Below are 19,910 nucleotides of genomic sequence, written 5' to 3' on the forward strand. Positions count from 1 at the left end.
GGGTTATATGCGGACCTCCAGGGGGTGGGGCCATGGGGCGGGGCCAGGAGGCAGGACCAGTCCTTAGTACAGCACACTTCTAGTGAATCCCGTTCACTCCACCCAGCCAGCCTTGTCTTTATTCTGACACCTTCCTGATTTTTGCTTATTCTTTGAGGAAGGGCTCAGGCCCGAAATGTCCATAACATATCTTTACCCTCCTGTGGACGCTGCAAGATGGGCTAAGGTCCTTCAGCATTTACTGTGTGTGTTTTACTACAATCACAGTGTCTGTAGACCTTCATGTTTCAAGTCGATGTTAATGCTGCCTGGGTGAAGAGTGCCCAGACAGAATATTAGGTGTTCCTCCTTCAATTTACATGTGGCCTTGGTTTGGCAGCAAATGACCCAAGCCCGAAACATTGGTTCTGTATCTTTATCTTTGCTACATAAAGGACCTGCTGAGTTTCTCCATTGCCATGTTTTTACTGTCTTGTAAGGAAACTATCGTCAGACAGGTTTTGAAGAAGGAGAAAGGCATGGACATGAGGAGACGTTCAGACAGGCAATTCCAAAACTCGTGTACGTCGACTGTTTGCAAAAATTAAGCAAAATGCTGCAGGACCTCAGGCAGGTGCACAGCATCTTTGGGGGGAAAGGAGCTGTTGATATTTTGGGTCAAGAGCCTGAGACATGACAGCTGAGAATGAAGGCTGTATCGAAGGAGAGGGTGAGGGGTGAAGCAAGGACAGTAGTTGGAGCCAGGTTGGGAGGGGAAGGGTGGAGTTGGGAGACAGTAGGAGGTGAGTGACAGGAGGACGCAGACAAAGAGAGGAAAGACAGGTCATTGGAACCGTTGGGGGTGGGGGGGGGGTGAAGGTGGAGACAGTTGCTGAGGATGATATAAAGTTATCATTATTTTATACAGCATGGTAACAGGCCCACAACCACTTGCCAGCCAATTATACCCAATTAACCTATAGTATCCCCCCCGGGTATATTTTGAAGGGTGGGAGGAAACCGGAGCCCCGGGGAAAGCCCACAGGGAGAACGTACAAACTCCTGACAGACAGGGTGTGATTCAAACCGTGTCTGACCGCTGTCACAGTAACAGCGCTGCACAAACCGCCATGCCAACCGTGTTGCCCAATATGATGGCGACACAAAGACAACCAGTGGTTTCTTTCAGCAGTTCTTTTCTGCTCCCGATTTCAGGCAGTCTGGTTTGCCTCTCGTTGCTATCCTGGCTGAGATTATATTCTAGAACAGAATATGAGAGGCTCCCGGATTCAGGTTGAATATCATAGTGGTATTCTCACCAGAGGTTTGTGCGGACAGAAGGGAGTATAGAGTTGGTCATTAATGGAGTCCAGAATTGCACACCCATTGATTTAATGATCCCTGTGAGAGTTAACCTGGTCAAACTGACCATGCATGGTGAATTAAGACTGGTCTAACCATTATCAACCCACAGTAATTTCATAAACTATTACCATGCTTGATGTCTGACCAGCTGAGTGCATCCAGCAATTTTATACTTCCTTGAATGGCTGAACTCATGGAATATTAACTATACTAAACAACCCATCACACCCTGGACACACTCAATTCTCCCTCCTCCCATCGTCGAGAAGGCTCAAGATTGTTGAATCGCACACTAACAGGCTAAAGGACAGTTTCGCCCCCACAACACCATCAGGCTCCTGAATGGACCCCACATCAGTGCTCTCACGCTGCAATTGATCTTTCTCATTTTTACTCAATGCTCTGTGACTAGAAATGTTAGACTTGACTTGGTAGACTGATCGTGGAAGAACACTTCTCCCTGTACCCTGTATAATGTGACAACAAGCTTGAAACTTGAAGTGTGGAAGTGCCTTTGAGATCTCCAGAGCAGAGGGTAACATTTTGTTTTTGTTATTACATGCATGAACGCATTGAATTCAAGTGCATTTTCACCCCCCCTCCCCAGTACGTTTTGAAGGGTGGGAGGAAAGTGGAGCCCCTGGGAAAACCCACACAGACACTGGGAGAACGTACAAACTCCTCAAAGACAGCGCAGGATTTGGTCCAGGTCGCTAGTGCTGTAACGGTGTTGCGCTAATTAATCTATTTAAGCTTCTCAGCTATTGACCGATTAACTTTGTCCATTCCACTTGTTGATTTTATTTCCTCACAGTCTTCCCCTTATCTCCTGAAAGTGGTGAACTTTTCTGCGACTTGGATCTACGAGCGTTTGGGGATTTTGCATGGGGGCCTCTCATGCTTGTACATCAGTGCAATCCATTTTTATCAACATTTACTGTATCTGAATCCACGTGACAAAAGGCAAACTCTGAATCGAGTATAATCTGTGTGTACTGATATCATGCACATTTACAGTTTTCAGATTTCTGCCCTGATGGAATTTGGAGCAAATGTGATGGGAGACGAAATGGTGGCACTGCCCGAGCAACCGTAACAGTAGTGGTGCCATTGATGTAGACCCAGGAGAGCGGGGTGCAGAGACATAGCGGGGTCCAGCTGCCAACGGTCCTTAAAGCAGTGTTTTATTTAAAATCCAGCATCTGCGTTCGGCAGCGGCCACAGGGGAGCAGCGGACTGGCGCGGAGCAGCAGTGTCAGGGAGACCAACCCACTCCTCCACTGAGAATGAGAAGAGAGGAGGAGACAACCCTAAGGACGGTGACCAAGGTGGCGGATCAGCGAGGGCTCTGTGACCTCTGTGGCTGAAGGACACACAAGAGCAGCGAGCTGTTGGTGACTTGAGGGCGAGTCAGGCCATGAGCTCCCGGCGAAGTGAGGTCAAAGAACTCGCACCAGGCTACAGGCTGCTGGAGACTGGTTAATGGTAACTGGGATTTGAGAGGGTACTGAGGGCAAGAAGGGACCCCAAAGGGCCCTGGGCACTGAAGCTTTCCTCACTGTGTTGGAGGCTTGGATCTGGGCTTGTGTTGCCGATGGTTTGAACTGAACTTGTCTTGTTCGGCTGCAGAAGTTGCAGAAATGCTGGAGGTGAATCCAAGGACAGTCAGTAACTCTGAGGCCACTTCTCTTTCTCTGCTGGTCAGTACTAATGGTGAATCTTTGTCTGCCTTGTGCCTAAAGGAAATGTTATGTAATATAACTTTTCTGCTTTATTATAATAAATTGCTCTGCCTGGAACCTGTTGGGCTTTCAGCACCCGGAGATGTCGGTGAGGGAATGCTGCCGACTGGCACATTCCAGGCTGCAGGAGTACGTGCCAAGGGACGAGTTGAGGCTCGGTGGGAGGTCGCTGTGGGGAAGGACCACAGTCGAGAGCAGGGGTTCACAACCTTTTTCTTCCCACTCACATACCACCTTAAGCAATCCCTTACTAATCACAGAGCACCTATGGCAGAGGGATTACTTAAAGTGGTCTGTGAATAGAAAGAAAAAGGTTGAGAACCACTGGTCTAGAGTCCTCCCATTACCGGATAAGGGGAAGCCCCTCAAACAACGGGGTGGGAGGAGAAATGACAAGGGGTGGTAACAGGGTATTAAGAGAACAAATGTAACAACGTATATTGATGAGGATTTATAGACATGACTGGCATTGAGTATAAAAAGACTAATTCCTCTCTTGTTTGTAAATTTCTTTCTCGAGGCAAGTTATGTCTAATGACAATGTGTAGAAACGACAAGGTGCCACAGTGGTGGTAACGGGGTGCGGAGAGAACAATGTAAAATGGACATGGATCAGAATGTATCAATTTTACGGACACTCTGAATGTAAAATCTTTGAACGGTTTCCTTGTTTCGTAAATAATTAATTGTGAATAAAGTACATTTTTGAAATAAATAGTATTGGATCTGATCGGATTCTCCCCCCATCCTTCTGGTGCCTGTTACGTTCTGCTGGTGTCACCTTGAGGCTCTCCCACGAAATAAAAACATGGAACTGGATCTCAGAAAAAGTCAACGCTTTCAGGTAATGAGGCAAAAAAAAACTACTGAGAAATAAAAACAGGAAGGGAAATTGAGTTAAATAGTGGATAGGTCAGAGACATTTTAGTCCCCAGCTGTAATGATAATGGAGAACAGGAAGGAGGTGTGAAAATGTATTAATGAAGCTTTTATCTGGGATTCGTACATCAAGAGCACTTGATCAGTTGGAGCCACTTCCATCATCAAGTCCAAACTCATCAACGTCCTATTAAGGGGACATGACGCAGAAGCATGAGGTAAACATCTTGCTTTGGGAATCTCGTAGGCAGGCATTTTATTCATCAGAGGAGAAGAATTTTAAAGAAAATAAGCTGAATTGAAGTAGAATAGAAATTTGCAAAATAAAGTGGATGAAAAAAATGTAAAGAAGAAACATGTAAAAGTGAGGAAAATGCTCCAAGCAGCAGCTTTGGAAGAAGTTGATTCACATTCAGAGAGAAACACAACAGCTGCAGATACTGCAGTCTTGAGCGCCCATTGGCTGATCGTTTCTCCCTGCTGCCCTTCTGAGACCTTTCAGTTTCACGTTGTTTTCGCTTGACCAGATCGTCTGCCCTCTTCTACTTGAGAAGGAGTGTGGTGATATGGCTGGCCCGTCCTCCTGGTGACATCCTCTCCTTGACTTCTTCCTGGTCTCCTCCCATGTGACCCAGGCCATAAAGGTTGTCCCCTCTTCCTCTCTTCATTTTCCCTAGCCTTGACCTGGGCCAGCAGTGTCTTGTTTAATAAAGCCTGTCGTTCCCCTCAGTCTTTGTCTCCATAATTATTGGGGCAACTGGTAGTGCCCAACAAGGAGAAACAGAGGAGACAAACCTACAGGGAAGGTGACCACAGTGGCGGGCCAGCGAGAGGCTCAGCGGCTGAGGGCTGCTGGAAACTGGATTGGAGGAACTAGGTATCAGACCTGGGATACACGAGGGTGCTGAGGGCAAGCAGGGCTTTGGGTGCTGATCGTGTTGGTGGTTTGAATCTGGGGCTCGGCTGGCAGATGGATTAAACAAGGGTCAGTGCAGCTGCAGAGGCTGAGGAAGCACTGGAGGTGAATCCATGGGCACTCAGTGACTCTGAAGGGAATCTCTTTTGCTTCTCTTTCTCTCGTACTGTGAGGGTGCCGGGCAACACCAATGGTGAACCTTTGTCTGCCATATTACATATTGTGTGTGGTTACACGACAATAAAGGAATCTTGAATCTTGAAAATGACCAAGCAAGACACTGGAGGATGCCTATCAAAGTCTCACTGCAACTGAGGGAAAGTGCGAGAATTACAGGGGAAAAGTTGTAGAAGCAGACAACTGTGATAAATTTGAGAAGAGATCTCTTATGAAAGATGAAGAACATCTCATGAAAAGTTACAAGTCATGAACAGTACAAGGGTGGGAATGTGGCCCTAGCTCAAAGGAGCCAAGGCAACAGAGAACAAAGATTGAAGAAGCCCCTATTCAACGAGGAACATCGAGCGAATGTCCAAAAGGGAGTGGCAGAACCAGGTAAAATTGGGGAGTTGGGTCAAGAACTTAGCATCATCTAGGAAAAAATGAAGAATTTGAGTAACCGATTCATGTGTTGAAACGGTGGTGAGATATGATGGAAAAAATGACCAAAATAGTAGAGATTGTTGAAGACCTGATGGAGAGAATGAGCTGAGCACAGGAAAAACTCGAGGCTTTGGGGAGAAAAAGACAAAGAATGGGAGTCAGATAAGCAACGACTGCTTGACAAAATTGACCATACGAGGAGCTTCAGTCGATTGATCAATGTCCGAATGATTGGACTAAAGGAAGGAATTGAGAGAAGAGACAGGTGAACTTTTTTCAAAAATTGATCCCACATGTTTTGGGAGAAGACAAATTTGGAGAAAAACTGCAGACCCAAGAAAAGCTGGTGACCAGAGACCAAGACGAGTTCTGGAGAGGCTTTTAAGCTCCCGAGAACGAGCTAATTCTGGGAGTAGCACATCACGACTCTAACAGAATGATGGCCCGCCCGAGGTTGATCATGAAAAGGCACTATTTTTTCAAAACTTTAGCCTGGCCTTGATTAAACAAAGAATAGAATTTGAAGATGTGGAAAGAAAAATACGTGCTAACAACTTGAAATATTCAATGATATACCCCACGACTTTGAGGGTTGAAGTAAAGGAAGGGAAACAGCAATTTTCTTTCCAAGACCAAGAACAAGGTGGAAGACTTCCTCCAAAGTTTGTCAAAAAAGATTGAGGTCACCAAGAGAGAAGATAGTGAAAATATTTCTAATGGAACTAGTAAAAGTTTTATTTTTTTTATTTTTGTTAAACCATCTCGTATTTATTCTTTAAAAGTGTATAGAAATGTTCACAGAGAGCTCAGTAAAAGGGAAAAAACTGGGAAAAGTGGTAGCAGCGTGGAGATTCCGGTCTAAGGGGTAGAATGGCGCCTGGAAAGGATTTGTAAAAATGGCACGAAAAGAAGGGATTCTGCTTCCTCAAGAGATTCTGTGGGCTTTTCTCACAGGCTTTCGGGGCTATACGTTCACATTAGCATCGGGGCAGGGACATTGTGTGTCTTTCTTAAAGGGGAAGGATCACTATTATTTAAAGAGTCTAAGAGATTTTACTGTTAAAAAATATTGTTTTAAAGAAGAATATGGATAGAACATTGAAATGTATTAGTTTTAATGTTAATGGAATTAATAGGACTTGGCATATCTAAAAACACTAAAGGCAAATATAGCCTTTTTACAAGAAACATATTGGAACATGCAAAATTAAAATGAGGATGGGTTGGACAAGTAACATCATCTTCATTTTAATCAAAAGCAAGAGGCATAGTGATTTTAAATTAATACAAATATACCAATATTAACAAAAGAGACATTAACTGATCAAACTGGAAGATTTGTAATGGCACACTGCAAAATCATGGATGTTTATGAATATTTATGCACCAGACTATGATGATGAAGTCTTTATGAGGATATCTTTTTAAAAATGGCAGGGGGAAAGATAAAATATATTGATTGGAAGAGATTTCAATTTTTGTTTAGATCCAATATTGGACAAATCAGCGAGAATAACAAGGGCGAAAGCTGCAAAAATGACATTATCATGAACGAAAGATTTCAATTTAATTGATATATGGAGGGGGCTCAACCCCTGAGAAAGAGACTATTCATTCTATTCAAGGATTGACTTATTTTTAATGTCTGTTCAATTACAAAGTAGAGTGGTAAAAATTGAGTATTTGGCAAGACTTTTATCAGACCACTTGCCATTAACATTAACTATCACAATAATGGAAAAGCAAGAAAGTGTGTAGAGATGGCACCTTAATGCTACATTTTTAAAGAGGAAGGATTTTTGTGAATTTATTTTGTGAAAACAATATTCCTTTCACTGACAATAGTTTTCTAATATGGGATATGCTTAAAGCTTATTTGAGGAGACAAATTAATTTTTATACTAAAAACCTTAAGAGAGAATATGCGAGAGAATTAGGTCTAGGAAAGGATATAACAAAATTGGAAAAATAATATCAGATATCAGGAACACAAGAAAAATATAAAATATTAGCAAACAAAAAGTTACAATATAACTCTCTACAAACATATAGAATGGAAAAATTATACTAAAAACTTTACAAAAATATTATGAACTAGGAGAACTAGCACACAGTATTATCTTGGCAGGATGAAGCAAAGGAGTCGTCCAGAATGATAAATGCAATTGAAACAGATATTAATACACATGATTAAACTATGGAAAGGAATAAATGAATGTATCGGGAAAAAAGCAAGCTTATCCCTGAGGACACCATGATGTAAAAATGTACAACTGCCTATGAATCTGGGTAATCATGGTATGTCAAAGGATATGTTGATGATTGCTATGTGGAAAGATCTCTTACGTCCTTTGAACAATTAAGAAATAAGTATGGAATAGCTAATTGGACTTTCTTCTGCTTTCTCCAGTTATGATCGTTTTTAAGAGAAAGGTGGGACCAAATTTGGCCCCATCTGAAATTAGTGAGATGGAATGAATGATTTGGCTGGGGAACACACCTAAATTTCTATCTAAGATATACTTTGGTCTCCAAAATGAAAGGAGTCGGATCTAGGAGTCGCAACAATGGAAAGGTGCCAGTCTGATAGGTCTTTGGATAGTATGATGTCAATTATAAATGCAAAATATGGATTAGTACAATATAATTTCCTACACCAATTATATCTCACACCACAGAAATGACATATATCGGAAATGTGTTTTCGATATGAAATAAAAGTAGGAATGTTTGTACATGCTACGTGGTCGTGTGTGAAGGTAAGACCTTTCTGGCAGGAGATAACTAAAATACTTCCCAGGCGACCTGGAGCCTTATCTTTTGGGCAACCTTATTGAAATAAGGAATAAACTAACTAAATACCAAATTTCATTTGTTAAAATAGCTTGAGCTGTGGCTTAGTAATGTACTACGATTACTTGGAAATCCGACTCCCTCTTCAGAGAGCATGGTGGAGGACAGAGATGAACAGCTATATTCCTATGGAGAAAACTGCATACAATCTAAAGAACAAATATGACATATTTATAAAAATTTGGCAACCAGATATGGACGATATCGGATCGGGGCCCAAATATAAAAAGGTGCTACCATTATAAAAATATGTGACCTCCCCACGAAGATTTCCTTTTTAAAAGCCAACTGTGAGCCCTGACGATGTACGGATTTATACTGTGAAGGGGTTGGGAGGGAAGGGGTTGTTGTGTTTTGTTTTGCTTTGTAAGAAAAAGTTATATTAATATATCTTGAAAATGAAAATGTGGATGTGTATATTTATGGATAAAATATTCAGGAAAAACATTGCAAGGGTGAAGTTCTCACATGTGCTGGTTTAAGTTGATGGTTCTCCAGGAACCTCTTCTCCCTGGAGACCAGTGGGGAGTGATTGGCGGAGAAGCCTACCTGGAGAGAATCATGCATGAAAGGGTAATGGAAGGGGAAACAGAGAGTAAGAAGCTGTCAGTCACTAAAAATAGTCAGTTCAAAGCTGAGTGAGGAGATTGGGGGTCATGGTTGGCGTAGTGGTTAGTGCAACGCAGTTACAGTGCCAGCGATCAGGACCAGGGTTCAAATCCCGCACTGTCTGTAAGGGGTTTGTACGTTCTCCCCATATCTGCGTGGGTTTTCCCCGGGGGGCTTTGTTTTTCCTCCCACCATTGGCAACATACGGGGAGTTGTAGGTGAATTGGGTGTAATTGGGCGGCATGGGCTCGTGGGCTGGAAAGGCCTGTAACCATGCTGTAGGTCTACATTTAAAATTTAAATTTAAACATTTATAATGTGGGATGGGCAAACAGTGGACACAAGGGAAAGAGGAATTGTAAGTTCAACAAAAATTCTGTGTTAGCAGCTGTCAAGTGGCAGATGGCAGACCTGGGTTGGAATCAAAATCTGCTATCACTTCTGGGAAGCACCGTGGCATGTCAGATTCAGATCAGATTTCAGATTGATTGTCAGAGTACATGCATGGCATCACATACAACCCCAAGATTATTTTTCCTGTGGGTGGGGCAGAATTACCACTCGTTACATGTGTAACATGTAACAGATAATGAATGTAAACAAACTGACTGTGCAATACAGAGGGAATAAAACAAGATCAATGAAGTGCAAAAGGCAGAGTCCTGAAATGAGTCCCTGATTGAGTTTGTCATTGAGGAGTCTGATAGTGGAGGGGGAGCAGCTGTTCCTCAACCTGGTGGGGTGAGTCTTGTGGCATCTGGACTTCTTTCCTGATGGAAGCAGCGAGAACAGAGCTGGGTGGTGCTGATCCTCGATGATCGCGGCAGCTCTCTGATGGCAGCATTTGCTGCTGACTTTCGTTTGTACTCAGCATCTGATGCCCCTCATGTCAGTGTCCAGCAATAGTCGGCCAGCATTGGATTCCTGTTGCCCTGAAGCTGCTTTTCCATGGTTGCAAGGTCCTGGTGAAACCTTTCACTATGTTCGTCACTGACGGCACCGAGATCAGCGGGGAAGAAGTTCAAGTGCGAATGCAGAAAATGAATTTTCAATGACATGTTGTACTTCACGGTTTTGTATGTTTGAAGTAGGTTTAAAACTTAACAGAAAAATAGGTTATATCTAAAAAAATCAGTAGATGCTCAATTTCCGATATGAATGTAAATTTTCAAACACTGAGGGGATCCTTTTTGAGTTATTTTCATAATCTTTGATTTGAGAAGAAGGTAGAAATGTTGACTCATGAGGTAATTTATCACTGATGAAAATTAGGTCTTTCCTTTCAGCTAAACAGCTTCCTTCTTGGTTTGGGTTTAGAATTTCCTTTATTTTATAATAATATATCAGTACAATATAATCTGTTTGATTAAAATGTGGGGAACCTTGGATGAAATGATATGATTTAAGTGTAATACATCCTTTGAATTTTAACATCTATCTGTATGTACTCTCTATTTTTGAATATGAAATTTCAATATTAATAAAAATATTGAAAGAAAAATATGCTACGTGATAGGAACATTTTAAGGACTTTTGTGACAAAGATTCATGATTCAAGATTCCAGATTCAAGTTATTGTCATGTAATAAAGACAGTGCAATATTACAATGGATTTGTTTTCGCGCGGTTGGATTCGCCTCGGCAGAAATTGCCTGAAGCATCTCTTGCAGTGAGAGAAAGAGAAGCAAACAAGAGTCCCTCGGGGTCCATGGATTCACCTCCATTGCTCTCGCACCCCCCCCCCCCCCCTCACCGTAGCCACACACAGTCCAGTCCAAACCACTGGCAGCCCGAGCTCCAGAAGCGAATCTCCAACACCCTCTCGCGCCCCAGATCCGAAACCTGATGCCCCCTTCAGCCACTTCTCGAGAGCCCAGTGCGAATCCCTCGACCGCGGTCGCCACCGGACAACATGGCTGGTGCCAACAGTCGGGGAGGAAATGCCCGGCAGTCACCTCGACTTTCCACAGATCAGCTCTGCATCTTGGAGAGAGACAATAAATTCAAGGAAAAATACAAGAATTTCTTTTGATCCTGGAAACAGGAAGCAATACCAAGAACTTGACAAAGCTGACATTAAAAGGGAGCATATAAAAGGCAGTCTGACATGAATATCAGAACCAACACAATTGGGTAAATGTCGTCAGGAGCAAAACAAAGGCTCAAAGCTGAAACTTTGCATTAAAATGAAATAATGGAAGCATGTTGAATAATTATTTTGTCAGGAAGAGGATTGTGGCCAGACATCGCAAGGAAACAGTGAATCAGGACACAGGCCAAACACACCTGAGGAAGGGCCCAGGCCTGAAACGTTGGGTCCCCTTTATTTCCTCTGGAGGCTGCGTGACCTGCTGAGTTTCTCCAGCATGTTTGTGTATTGCCAGTAAAACCCAATTTACTTATTCCCTCGATATGAGCCTTCCTGGACGTGCCGCATCACTAATCGCTCCCAATATAAAGAGACAATTGAGAGCCTGGGGAATGGCCTTTTGTTTTTGGTTTTGAAGAGTTTGGATTGTGAATTCCTTCCCTTAAGGATATGAGTGAAGCAGATGAGTCTTTCGAGCAGATGCACAGAGTTGTGAGTTCAGCCAGCGCCGCATAGGACATCGACACCATTCAGGACATCGACAAGAGGTGTTGCCTCAAGAAAGCAGCCTCTACCCTCAAGTACCCTCGCCTCTCAGGCCATGCCCTCTTCTCACTGCTAAAAATCAGGAAGAGGTACAGGAGCCTGAAGATGACATTTTCATTCTCTCTGCCATTAGGTCTCTGAATGGACAATGAATCAGAGACCACGGCCTCACTTTTTATCTTATTTTGCACTAATTTATTTATTCTTTTAAAATGTAATTTATTGTGGGCAGCACGGTTAGTGTAGGGGTCACACGGTTAGTGTAGGGGCCACACGGTTAGCATAGGGGCCACACGGTTAGTGTAGAGGCTGCATGGTTAGTGCAGGGGCCACACGGTTAGTGTAGGGGGTCACACAGTTAGTGTAGGGGCCACACGGTTAGTGTAGGGGCCACACGGTTAGTGTAGGGGCTGCATGGTTAGTGCAGGGGCCACACGGTTAGTGTAGGGGCCACACGGTTAGTGTAGGGGCTGCATGGTTAGTGTCGGGGCCACACGGTTAGTGTAGGGGCCACATGGTTAGTATAGGGGTGGCACGGTTATTATAGGGGTGGCATGGTTAGCGTACAACAGCACAATTAGCGTATGGCAGCACAGTTTGTGTAGGGCGCCATGGTTAGCTTAAGGATCCATGGTTAGTGTAGCAGTTAGCTCAACACTGTTACAGCCGAATCCTCTGCTGTCTATAAGGAGTTGGTACATTCTCCCATGTCTGGGTGGGTTTTCCCCAGGGGCTCCTGTTTCCTCCCACTGTTTGAAACGTACCAGGGATTGTAGGTTAATTGGGCGCAATTGGGCAGCACAGACTTGTGGGCCGAAAGGGCCTGTTCCCGATCTGTATGTCTCAATAAATAAAAACTGTCGTGATTTTTACACCTGTAATGCTGCCTCAAAACAACAAATTTTGTAACACATGTTCATAACCATAAATTCTGATTCAATTTGATTCAAGTCATTTCACGGACTAGTTGATTACAGATTTAACTTGGCTGGTGGCAATGAGAGGACAGTGCTATGTTCTCAGGGGCCAGAATGGCCTTCTTCCTCCTGACACTAGGCTTGCAAGCGACCGATGTCAAAAGGTTGATGTGTCTTGTCACTAGGATGGCCACAACTTGGGTAAGCCTGACACCAGAGCAGTTTTCACTGTATGAACCACGAGTAGGACTGAGGCTCTCTGACGCAGTATTGTCACATAAGTAGGCTGCAACATTCGATAACCTTTTAGACTGATTTAGCTTTTATTAAGTTTTTAACTTACATTCCAAGCACAAGGAAAATGAAATTTTAATGAGGTTTAATGCTGAAATGTCCTGGCCTGCTGAGTAGGCTTTTATACAACCTAGAAATGATGAGATTATTCGAGTTATTTATCTCCTCGCATTAAAAAATAAAGCAAGAGAAGGCTGCAAAGGAACAATGACAGATTGAAAACTCACTGCACCAATTCCAGATGCAAATAAACTCACTCCATGACTCAGTGCACAAAGACACAGTCACGTACCCGGTTCCCCACCAGTCTGAGCTGGGAGTGCACAACAGAGAGGAGCCATTGCAGCCCGATTCTATGCCCCCTCCAGCATCTGCAAATTCCTCTGTCCCCACTCTATCTGTTCTCCTCTAGCCCCGCACCCCTCCTGATCTCTGAAACCTGCTCAACCACACGCTTTTGCATTTATTTTCAACGTAACAGTATGGTAACCAGCCCTTTAGGCCCACGAGTCCGTGCCGCACAATTACACCCAACTAACCGACACCCCCACAGTACATTTCGAACAGTGGGAGGAAACTGGAGCCCCCGGGGAGAAACCCACGCAGACACAGGGAGAACGTACAAACTCCTTACAGACAGCATTAAAGGGATTTGAACCCTGGTCCACATCGCTGGCGCTGTAACATCGTGGGGCTAACCGTTACATCAGCCGTGCTGCCCCTACCCTTTTTAACTGCTGCGGCTGCAGAGCTCACCTATTCTGTCCTCTTGAACATAATGCTCTACCTTTGGAGATGTACCTCAGATGGCCAGATCCCAGGTGCTGGAAAATCCTTCCAAAATACCCCTGCATCTTTTAAGATGATTCTTAAATTTCCTTCTTTATCACCCTGTAATTTGGTCTGTTATGACGATGCCAAATTCTGGTAAAATTCATTGATGCTGCTTTAAAACATCTTGGAACCATGACACAATGAACCCAACACACCAATGACATCGTGAAGAAAGCATGTCAGAAACCCTGGCAAATTTCTACACGTGTGGTGGAAAGTGTGCTAACCGGCTGTGTCATGGTCTGGTGTGCAAACACCAATAGCCCTGAAAAGATAGTGGACACAGCCCCAGGACATCATGGCAAAACCCTCCCCACCATCGAGAACATTTACAGGGAACGCTGCCGTCGGAGAGCAGCAGCAATCATCAAGGATCCGCACCACCCAGCACTTGCTCTGTTCTCGCTGCTGCCATCAGGAAAGAGGTCTCGGTGCCACAAGACTCGCACCCCCAGGTTCAGGACCAGCTGCTCCCCCTCCACCATCAGACTCCTCAACCACAAACTCAGTCAGGGACTCAATTAAGGCCTTTTACTTGTGCACTTTATTGATGTTTTTCTCCCTGTATTGCAGTTTGTTTACATTTTTTAAATCTGTTTACATTTATACGTTGAGTCCAGTTTTTTTTTGCACTACCAAGAAGTGGTAATTCTGCCTGGCCCCTGTACCTGAACTTTGAAAGATGCTACATAAGTGTAATTAGATTGGTTCTCCACTCCACTGAGGCAGTCACATTCCACTGCACAAAAATGGCCTCCGACCAACCACTGTGCAACTGAGAGGATGGTCGAGGAAGAACAGGTCACTGATGGAAGAGGGTGCCTTACAGAGTCGGAGGTGCTTCGTGGTGTTTCTGAAAGAATACATGTCGTTGCTGTCTGCAGCGTCACTAATGTAGAAATTACCTCTGGAACAACAGTGTTACATGAAAGGCAGATAAGAATCACTGAGAAATGGATTATGGTGTTGTCTTTGACACCGTTAATGCTCAACTACAGCTGTCAAGCAGATTGAAGTAATATTAAGAGTCATGTATTGATCACACCTCATTGCAGGCAGACTGCACAGCCAACATAATGGCTTTTATAATGGTCACGATGTAACGTAAAAACAATCATTTTCCAATCCCATTATCACCTGAGCACTGATCTACATTCCTGCACTGGCCCTTGGGATGAATATAAACTAGTCATTTGGAAGATCATCTGCCATGCACATGGCATGACTTCACAAAGTGCATGGATGTCTACAGGGGCTGAATGTGGGAGTGACATGGTTCAGCCAGACTAGGCTCTGACAGCAGCACAGGTTGCCTGAAACCTGCCGCACCTGAGATCTTCATCATGGCCCACGAGGGCAGGGTTGGTAACCACCTCCCAATCTACAGATTCTACTCTCATCCACTGCATCCAGTGGTCTCCTCTACATCGGAGAGACTAGGAGATCGCTTCGTTGAGCACCCCGTCCTATTCCCTTGCTGGCATGTCTCCCCATGGCCTCACATACTACCAGAATGAGACCAGCCACATAGTGGAGGAACAACACCTCATCTTCCATCTGGGCTCCCTCCAACCGGATGCCATTAACATTGACTTCTCTGGCTTTCGTTAAACCCCACCCCCCCCCCCACCTCCATTGCTTCCCACACCTCTGTCTTCCTCTCTCTCTCTTCTCTTTTCCCTCTGTTTCCTTTCACAGAGCCAAAATCAACTCTCAACATCCAATCCAAACACCTTTTGTTGGTCTGGACTCTTCCCCTGGCCAGCTCTGACTTTATTCTAAGCTTTCCTGTTCTTTGCTTTTTCTTTGAAGACGGGCTCAGGCCTGAAACATCAGCGCTATACATATGCATATATATATATATATATATATATATATATATGTAATAGGTTGATGCAATTCCATTTTATTTCTCTTTAACACTGCTGTAAACATAGTGGGCTTGATAGGAGCATCGTCACATTTGACAGCAAACTAGATGGAGTTATACGGACAGCTGACCAAAGGCTCCATCAGACAGGTAGGTTTCAAGGTGTGTGTGATGAGAGGCAGAGAGGTTTAGGGAAAAGTTTCAGTCATGGCAGCTGAGGACACCACGACGAATTAAAATCGGGAATGCATATGCAAAGTGAGAACTGGAACAGCATTAATGTCCTTCAGCATTATAGAACTGGTGCAGGCCATTAGAGTCGTGGTTGCAAAGCACAATTTGTAACGTTGTGCTGCCAGAGGGAAGATTGGGGTTCAAAGTGCGGTAGAAATTGCTCACTCGCTGATTTTGGTTTTGCATATTGACATTGATGATGCCGAGCATTTGCAGCCTGTTCTTTACCACCATCCCAAAAGGAACTCTTGCCCCTTGAGAAGGAAGGGATGAGCTGCTGTCTTGAACAGCCTGCAGTCTTTCAGAGAGAGTATTTCGAATGGGGTGAGTGGAACATTGCACATTTTGATCCCTGTGACAGAGGACTCTCTGATCCATGGGCTGTCCCTAGACAGGCACACAGAGTCAGGCAGCCAGAACTGCCAGAAGACCATCATCTCAGGGACTGGCCCACTTTAGTCCGCCTGAAACCTGTTGGTTTTTCAGCACACGGAGGTGGGGCAGCATGGTTGGCGTAGAAGTTAGTGCAACACTGTCACAATGTCAGCGACCAGAGTTCGAATCCTGTGCTATCTGTAAGGAGTTTGTATCTGGAGTCTTCCCTGGGGCTCTTGTATCCTTCCACTGCTCGAAATGTACCGGGGATATGGGTTATTTGGGTGTAAATTGGGTGGTACAGACTCATGGGCCGAAATGGTCTATTACCGTGCTGTCTGTCTAAATATAAATTTGAAATGTTAATGAAGGAATGCTGCCGACTGCCACCTTCCAGATAGCAGGAGTGTGTGCTGTTGGGAAGGACCACAGTCTAGAGCAGGGGTGGCCAAACTGAGGTTCTTTGACATATGGCGTGCAGCTCACAGAAATATGTTGGCCGAGACAGGAATCGTATGAAGCGATGCGCTCAATCATATGGTAGTGGGCATAGCTTGCGATCACCCGATTTTATTGTGGCTCTTCTGTGAAGCAAGTTAGGCCACTCTTCTGCAACCGGGCATTGAGGAGCTGAAACCGAGGGGAAGCTCCTAAACAACAGAGGGGGGAGTAACAACAAGGTACCACATGGCCACTAATGGCTTCGTCCTGCACACTGTAGAGATTATGGGTTTGGGGAGCACTGTTGAAACACCACGAGGACGTGCTCATGCTGCGAGAAGCCTATTTATCCACGGTTGGCAATACTCTCCATCACTTTGCTGATCATTAGTAATTTAATGAGGAAACTTTATTAAGTTCTACAAGATTATTAGAGGTATAGATAAGGTGGACAGACATCAAACACCAGAGGACGTCTGTACAAGTGAAGGGAGGGAAGGTTAGGGGAGACTTCAGGGGTAAGTTTTTCCAGAGTTGTGGGTGCCTGGAATGCCTTGCCTGGGGTGGGGGGTGGGGGTGGAGGCTGGAACATTTAGGTGCATGGAAGGAAAACAGAGGGTTACGGGGTAGAGTGGGTTTAGTATTTTTTTTAAAGAATATATGGGTCAGCACAACATCAAGGGCTGAAGGGCCTGTACTGTGCTGTAGAGTTCGATGTTTGTGTGAGTTGGATTTGCCCAGCTAGTTCAGAGACCGACCACCTTTGGACAATTTCCACATTGTTGAGTCAATGAGTGCTGTTCCTGCATGAAAATGAGTTGGCAGGTTGCATCACTGCCTGGTACGGAGATGCAAACTCTCAGGACAAGAAAAATCTCCTGAGGGTTGTTAACTCGACCGGCACCAGACTTCACTCCATCAAGGACATCTACATGAGGCAGTGCCTTAAGAAAGCAGCCTCTAACCTCAAGGACCCCACCTCCCAGGCCAGGCCCTCTTCACTCTGCTATCATCGGGGAAAAGGAACAGGAGCCTGAAGACAAGCACTCAGCGGCGCAATGACAACTTCTTCCCCTCCGCCATCAGATTCTCGAATGATCAGTGAACCACCTTGTCTTCTTCTTGCACCACTTTCTTTATTTACATAGTAAGGAGGTTTATATAAATGTTTGTACTGAGATGCTGCCACAAAACAACAACACATTTGTGACTTAAATTTAGACATACAGCACAGTAACTGGCCCTTCTGGCCCATGAGTCCATACTGCCCAATTACACCTAATTGACTTACAACACCCTGTATGTTTTAAGCAGTGGGAGGAAACTGGAGCAGCCAGGGAAAGCCCACTCAGACACGGGGAGAATATACAAACTCTTTACAGACAGCACGGGATTCGAACCTCGGTCCCAGTCACTGCTGCTGTGACATCATTGTGCTAACTGAGATTTTCGGTCAACTGCTTTTTGGATAATCAGAAACGCACTGTATTAGTTTTGGCAGGATTGCGCATTGTACTGCTCCATACCTTCCACTGTGGACACAAGAGACTGCAGACTGCAGAGCAAACAACTTCTGGAGCCACTCAGCGGTAAGTCTTCACTTCAAAATTTGACTCTGCATTTCCCACCGCAGATGCCACCAGACGCACTTGTGTTTTTATATGTTGTTGGTTATCTCGATCAATGATCTGGATGATCATGTGGTCAACTGGATCAGCAAGTTTGCAGATGACACAAAGATTGGAGATGTTGTGGACAGTGAGGAAGCTTTTCAAAGCTTCCAGAGGGATCTGGACCAGCTGGAAACATGGGCTGGAAAATGGCAGATGGAATTTAATGCAGACAAGTGTGAGGTGTTGCATTTTGGAGGGACAAACCAAGAAAGGACAGACACGGTGAATGGTCAGGCACTGAAGAGTGAGGTAGAACAGAAGGATTTTGGAATTCAGATACATAATTCCCTGAAAGTGGCATCGCAGGTGGACAGGGTTGTAAAGAGAGCTTTTTGGCATATTGGCCTTTATAAATCCAAGTATAGAGTACAGGAGTTTGGATGTGATGGTAAAGTTGTACAAGAGATTGGTGAGGCCAAATTTGGAGTATTGTGTCCAGTTTTGATCACCTAACAACAGCTTGAAGTGTTAATACATGATCCATCTTGGCTTCACCCCACCACTGAAAGCAGGTTTCAGCCAACTCATAGAAGATAGGAACCATAGAAGATAGGAGCAGGAGTAGGTCATTTGACCCTTCGAGCCTGCTCCGCCATTCAACGAGATCATGGCTGATCTTAAAGTTCAGTACCCTGTCCCCGCCTTCTCTCCGTAACCTTTAATACCCTTATACTGAAGAAATAGATCTAATTCCCTCTTAAATAGATTTAATGAACCTGCCTCTACTGCCCTTTATGGCAATGAATTCCACAGATTCACCACCCTCTGGGTCAAGAAATTCCTCCTCATCTCGGTCCTAAATGATTTGCCTATTATCCTCAAACCATGGCCCCGGGTTCTGGATTTTCCCATCCTTGGAAACATCCCATCTGCATCCATTCTGTCCAGTCCTGCCAGAATTTTATAGGTCTCTATGAGATCCCCTCTCAATCTTCTAAACTCCAGCGAGTACAATCCCAATTTGCGCAAGCTTTCCTCCTAAGTCATTCCTGCCATTCCAGGGATCAGCCTGGTGAATCGCCTCTGCACTCCCTCCATTGCAAGAACATCCTTCCTTAGATAAGGTGACCATTCTATCTTGATATCCAGAAATCAATACAGGCACTGCTTATAGCAGCAACATACTACCTCAGTGCTGAGGTTCAGGACCAGAATTTACCATGAACATGCCAGCAGTGTCACAATATAAACATTTATATAAACCACCTTACAAATAAATTTAAAAAAGGAGAATGGAAGACCGTGTCTGTGTTTTCTTAAGACACCATCTCCTGTAGATGTCCTCGATGGAGTGAAGTCTGGTACCTGTGATGTCACAGGCCGAGTTAACAACCCTCTCGAGTGTGTTCCTGTCCTGAGCATTGGCACTTTTGTACAGAGAGTGATGCAAGCAGCCAGAATGCTCTCCATGGAATTCCTGAGGCTTCTGATGAAGTAGTCTTTGGTGTGCTTTCTTATCCAAGTCTTTCATGTGGTTGGTCTAGGCAGGTTATTCACTCCTAGACTCTTAAAGCCCTCTGCCATTTCTACCTCAGCACCAACGATACAGACAGTGGTGTGTCCATCCCCATTGCCTGAAGCCATTGGCCAGTCCCTTCAGTTTCCTGACATCATGACATCAGATCACTTCCTGTTCTCTGCCACGCCATTGGTGGAGATACAGCCCACCACGGTTTGACTGTAGAGTGATC

General features: G+C 44.5%; 1 long non-coding RNA gene across 1 annotated transcript in view; it reads right to left on the reverse strand.

The window, feature by feature from the left end:
• The window catches only part of LOC138746300 (uncharacterized), a 67,547-nt gene that overhangs the window by 34,150 nt on the left and 13,487 nt on the right, over positions 1-19,910 (reverse strand). The gene's annotated exons all lie outside the window — the stretch shown is intronic.

This window comes from Narcine bancroftii, chromosome 11, assembly GCF_036971445.1.
Source record: "Narcine bancroftii isolate sNarBan1 chromosome 11, sNarBan1.hap1, whole genome shotgun sequence".
NCBI classification, from domain to species: domain Eukaryota; kingdom Metazoa; phylum Chordata; class Chondrichthyes; order Torpediniformes; family Narcinidae; genus Narcine; species Narcine bancroftii.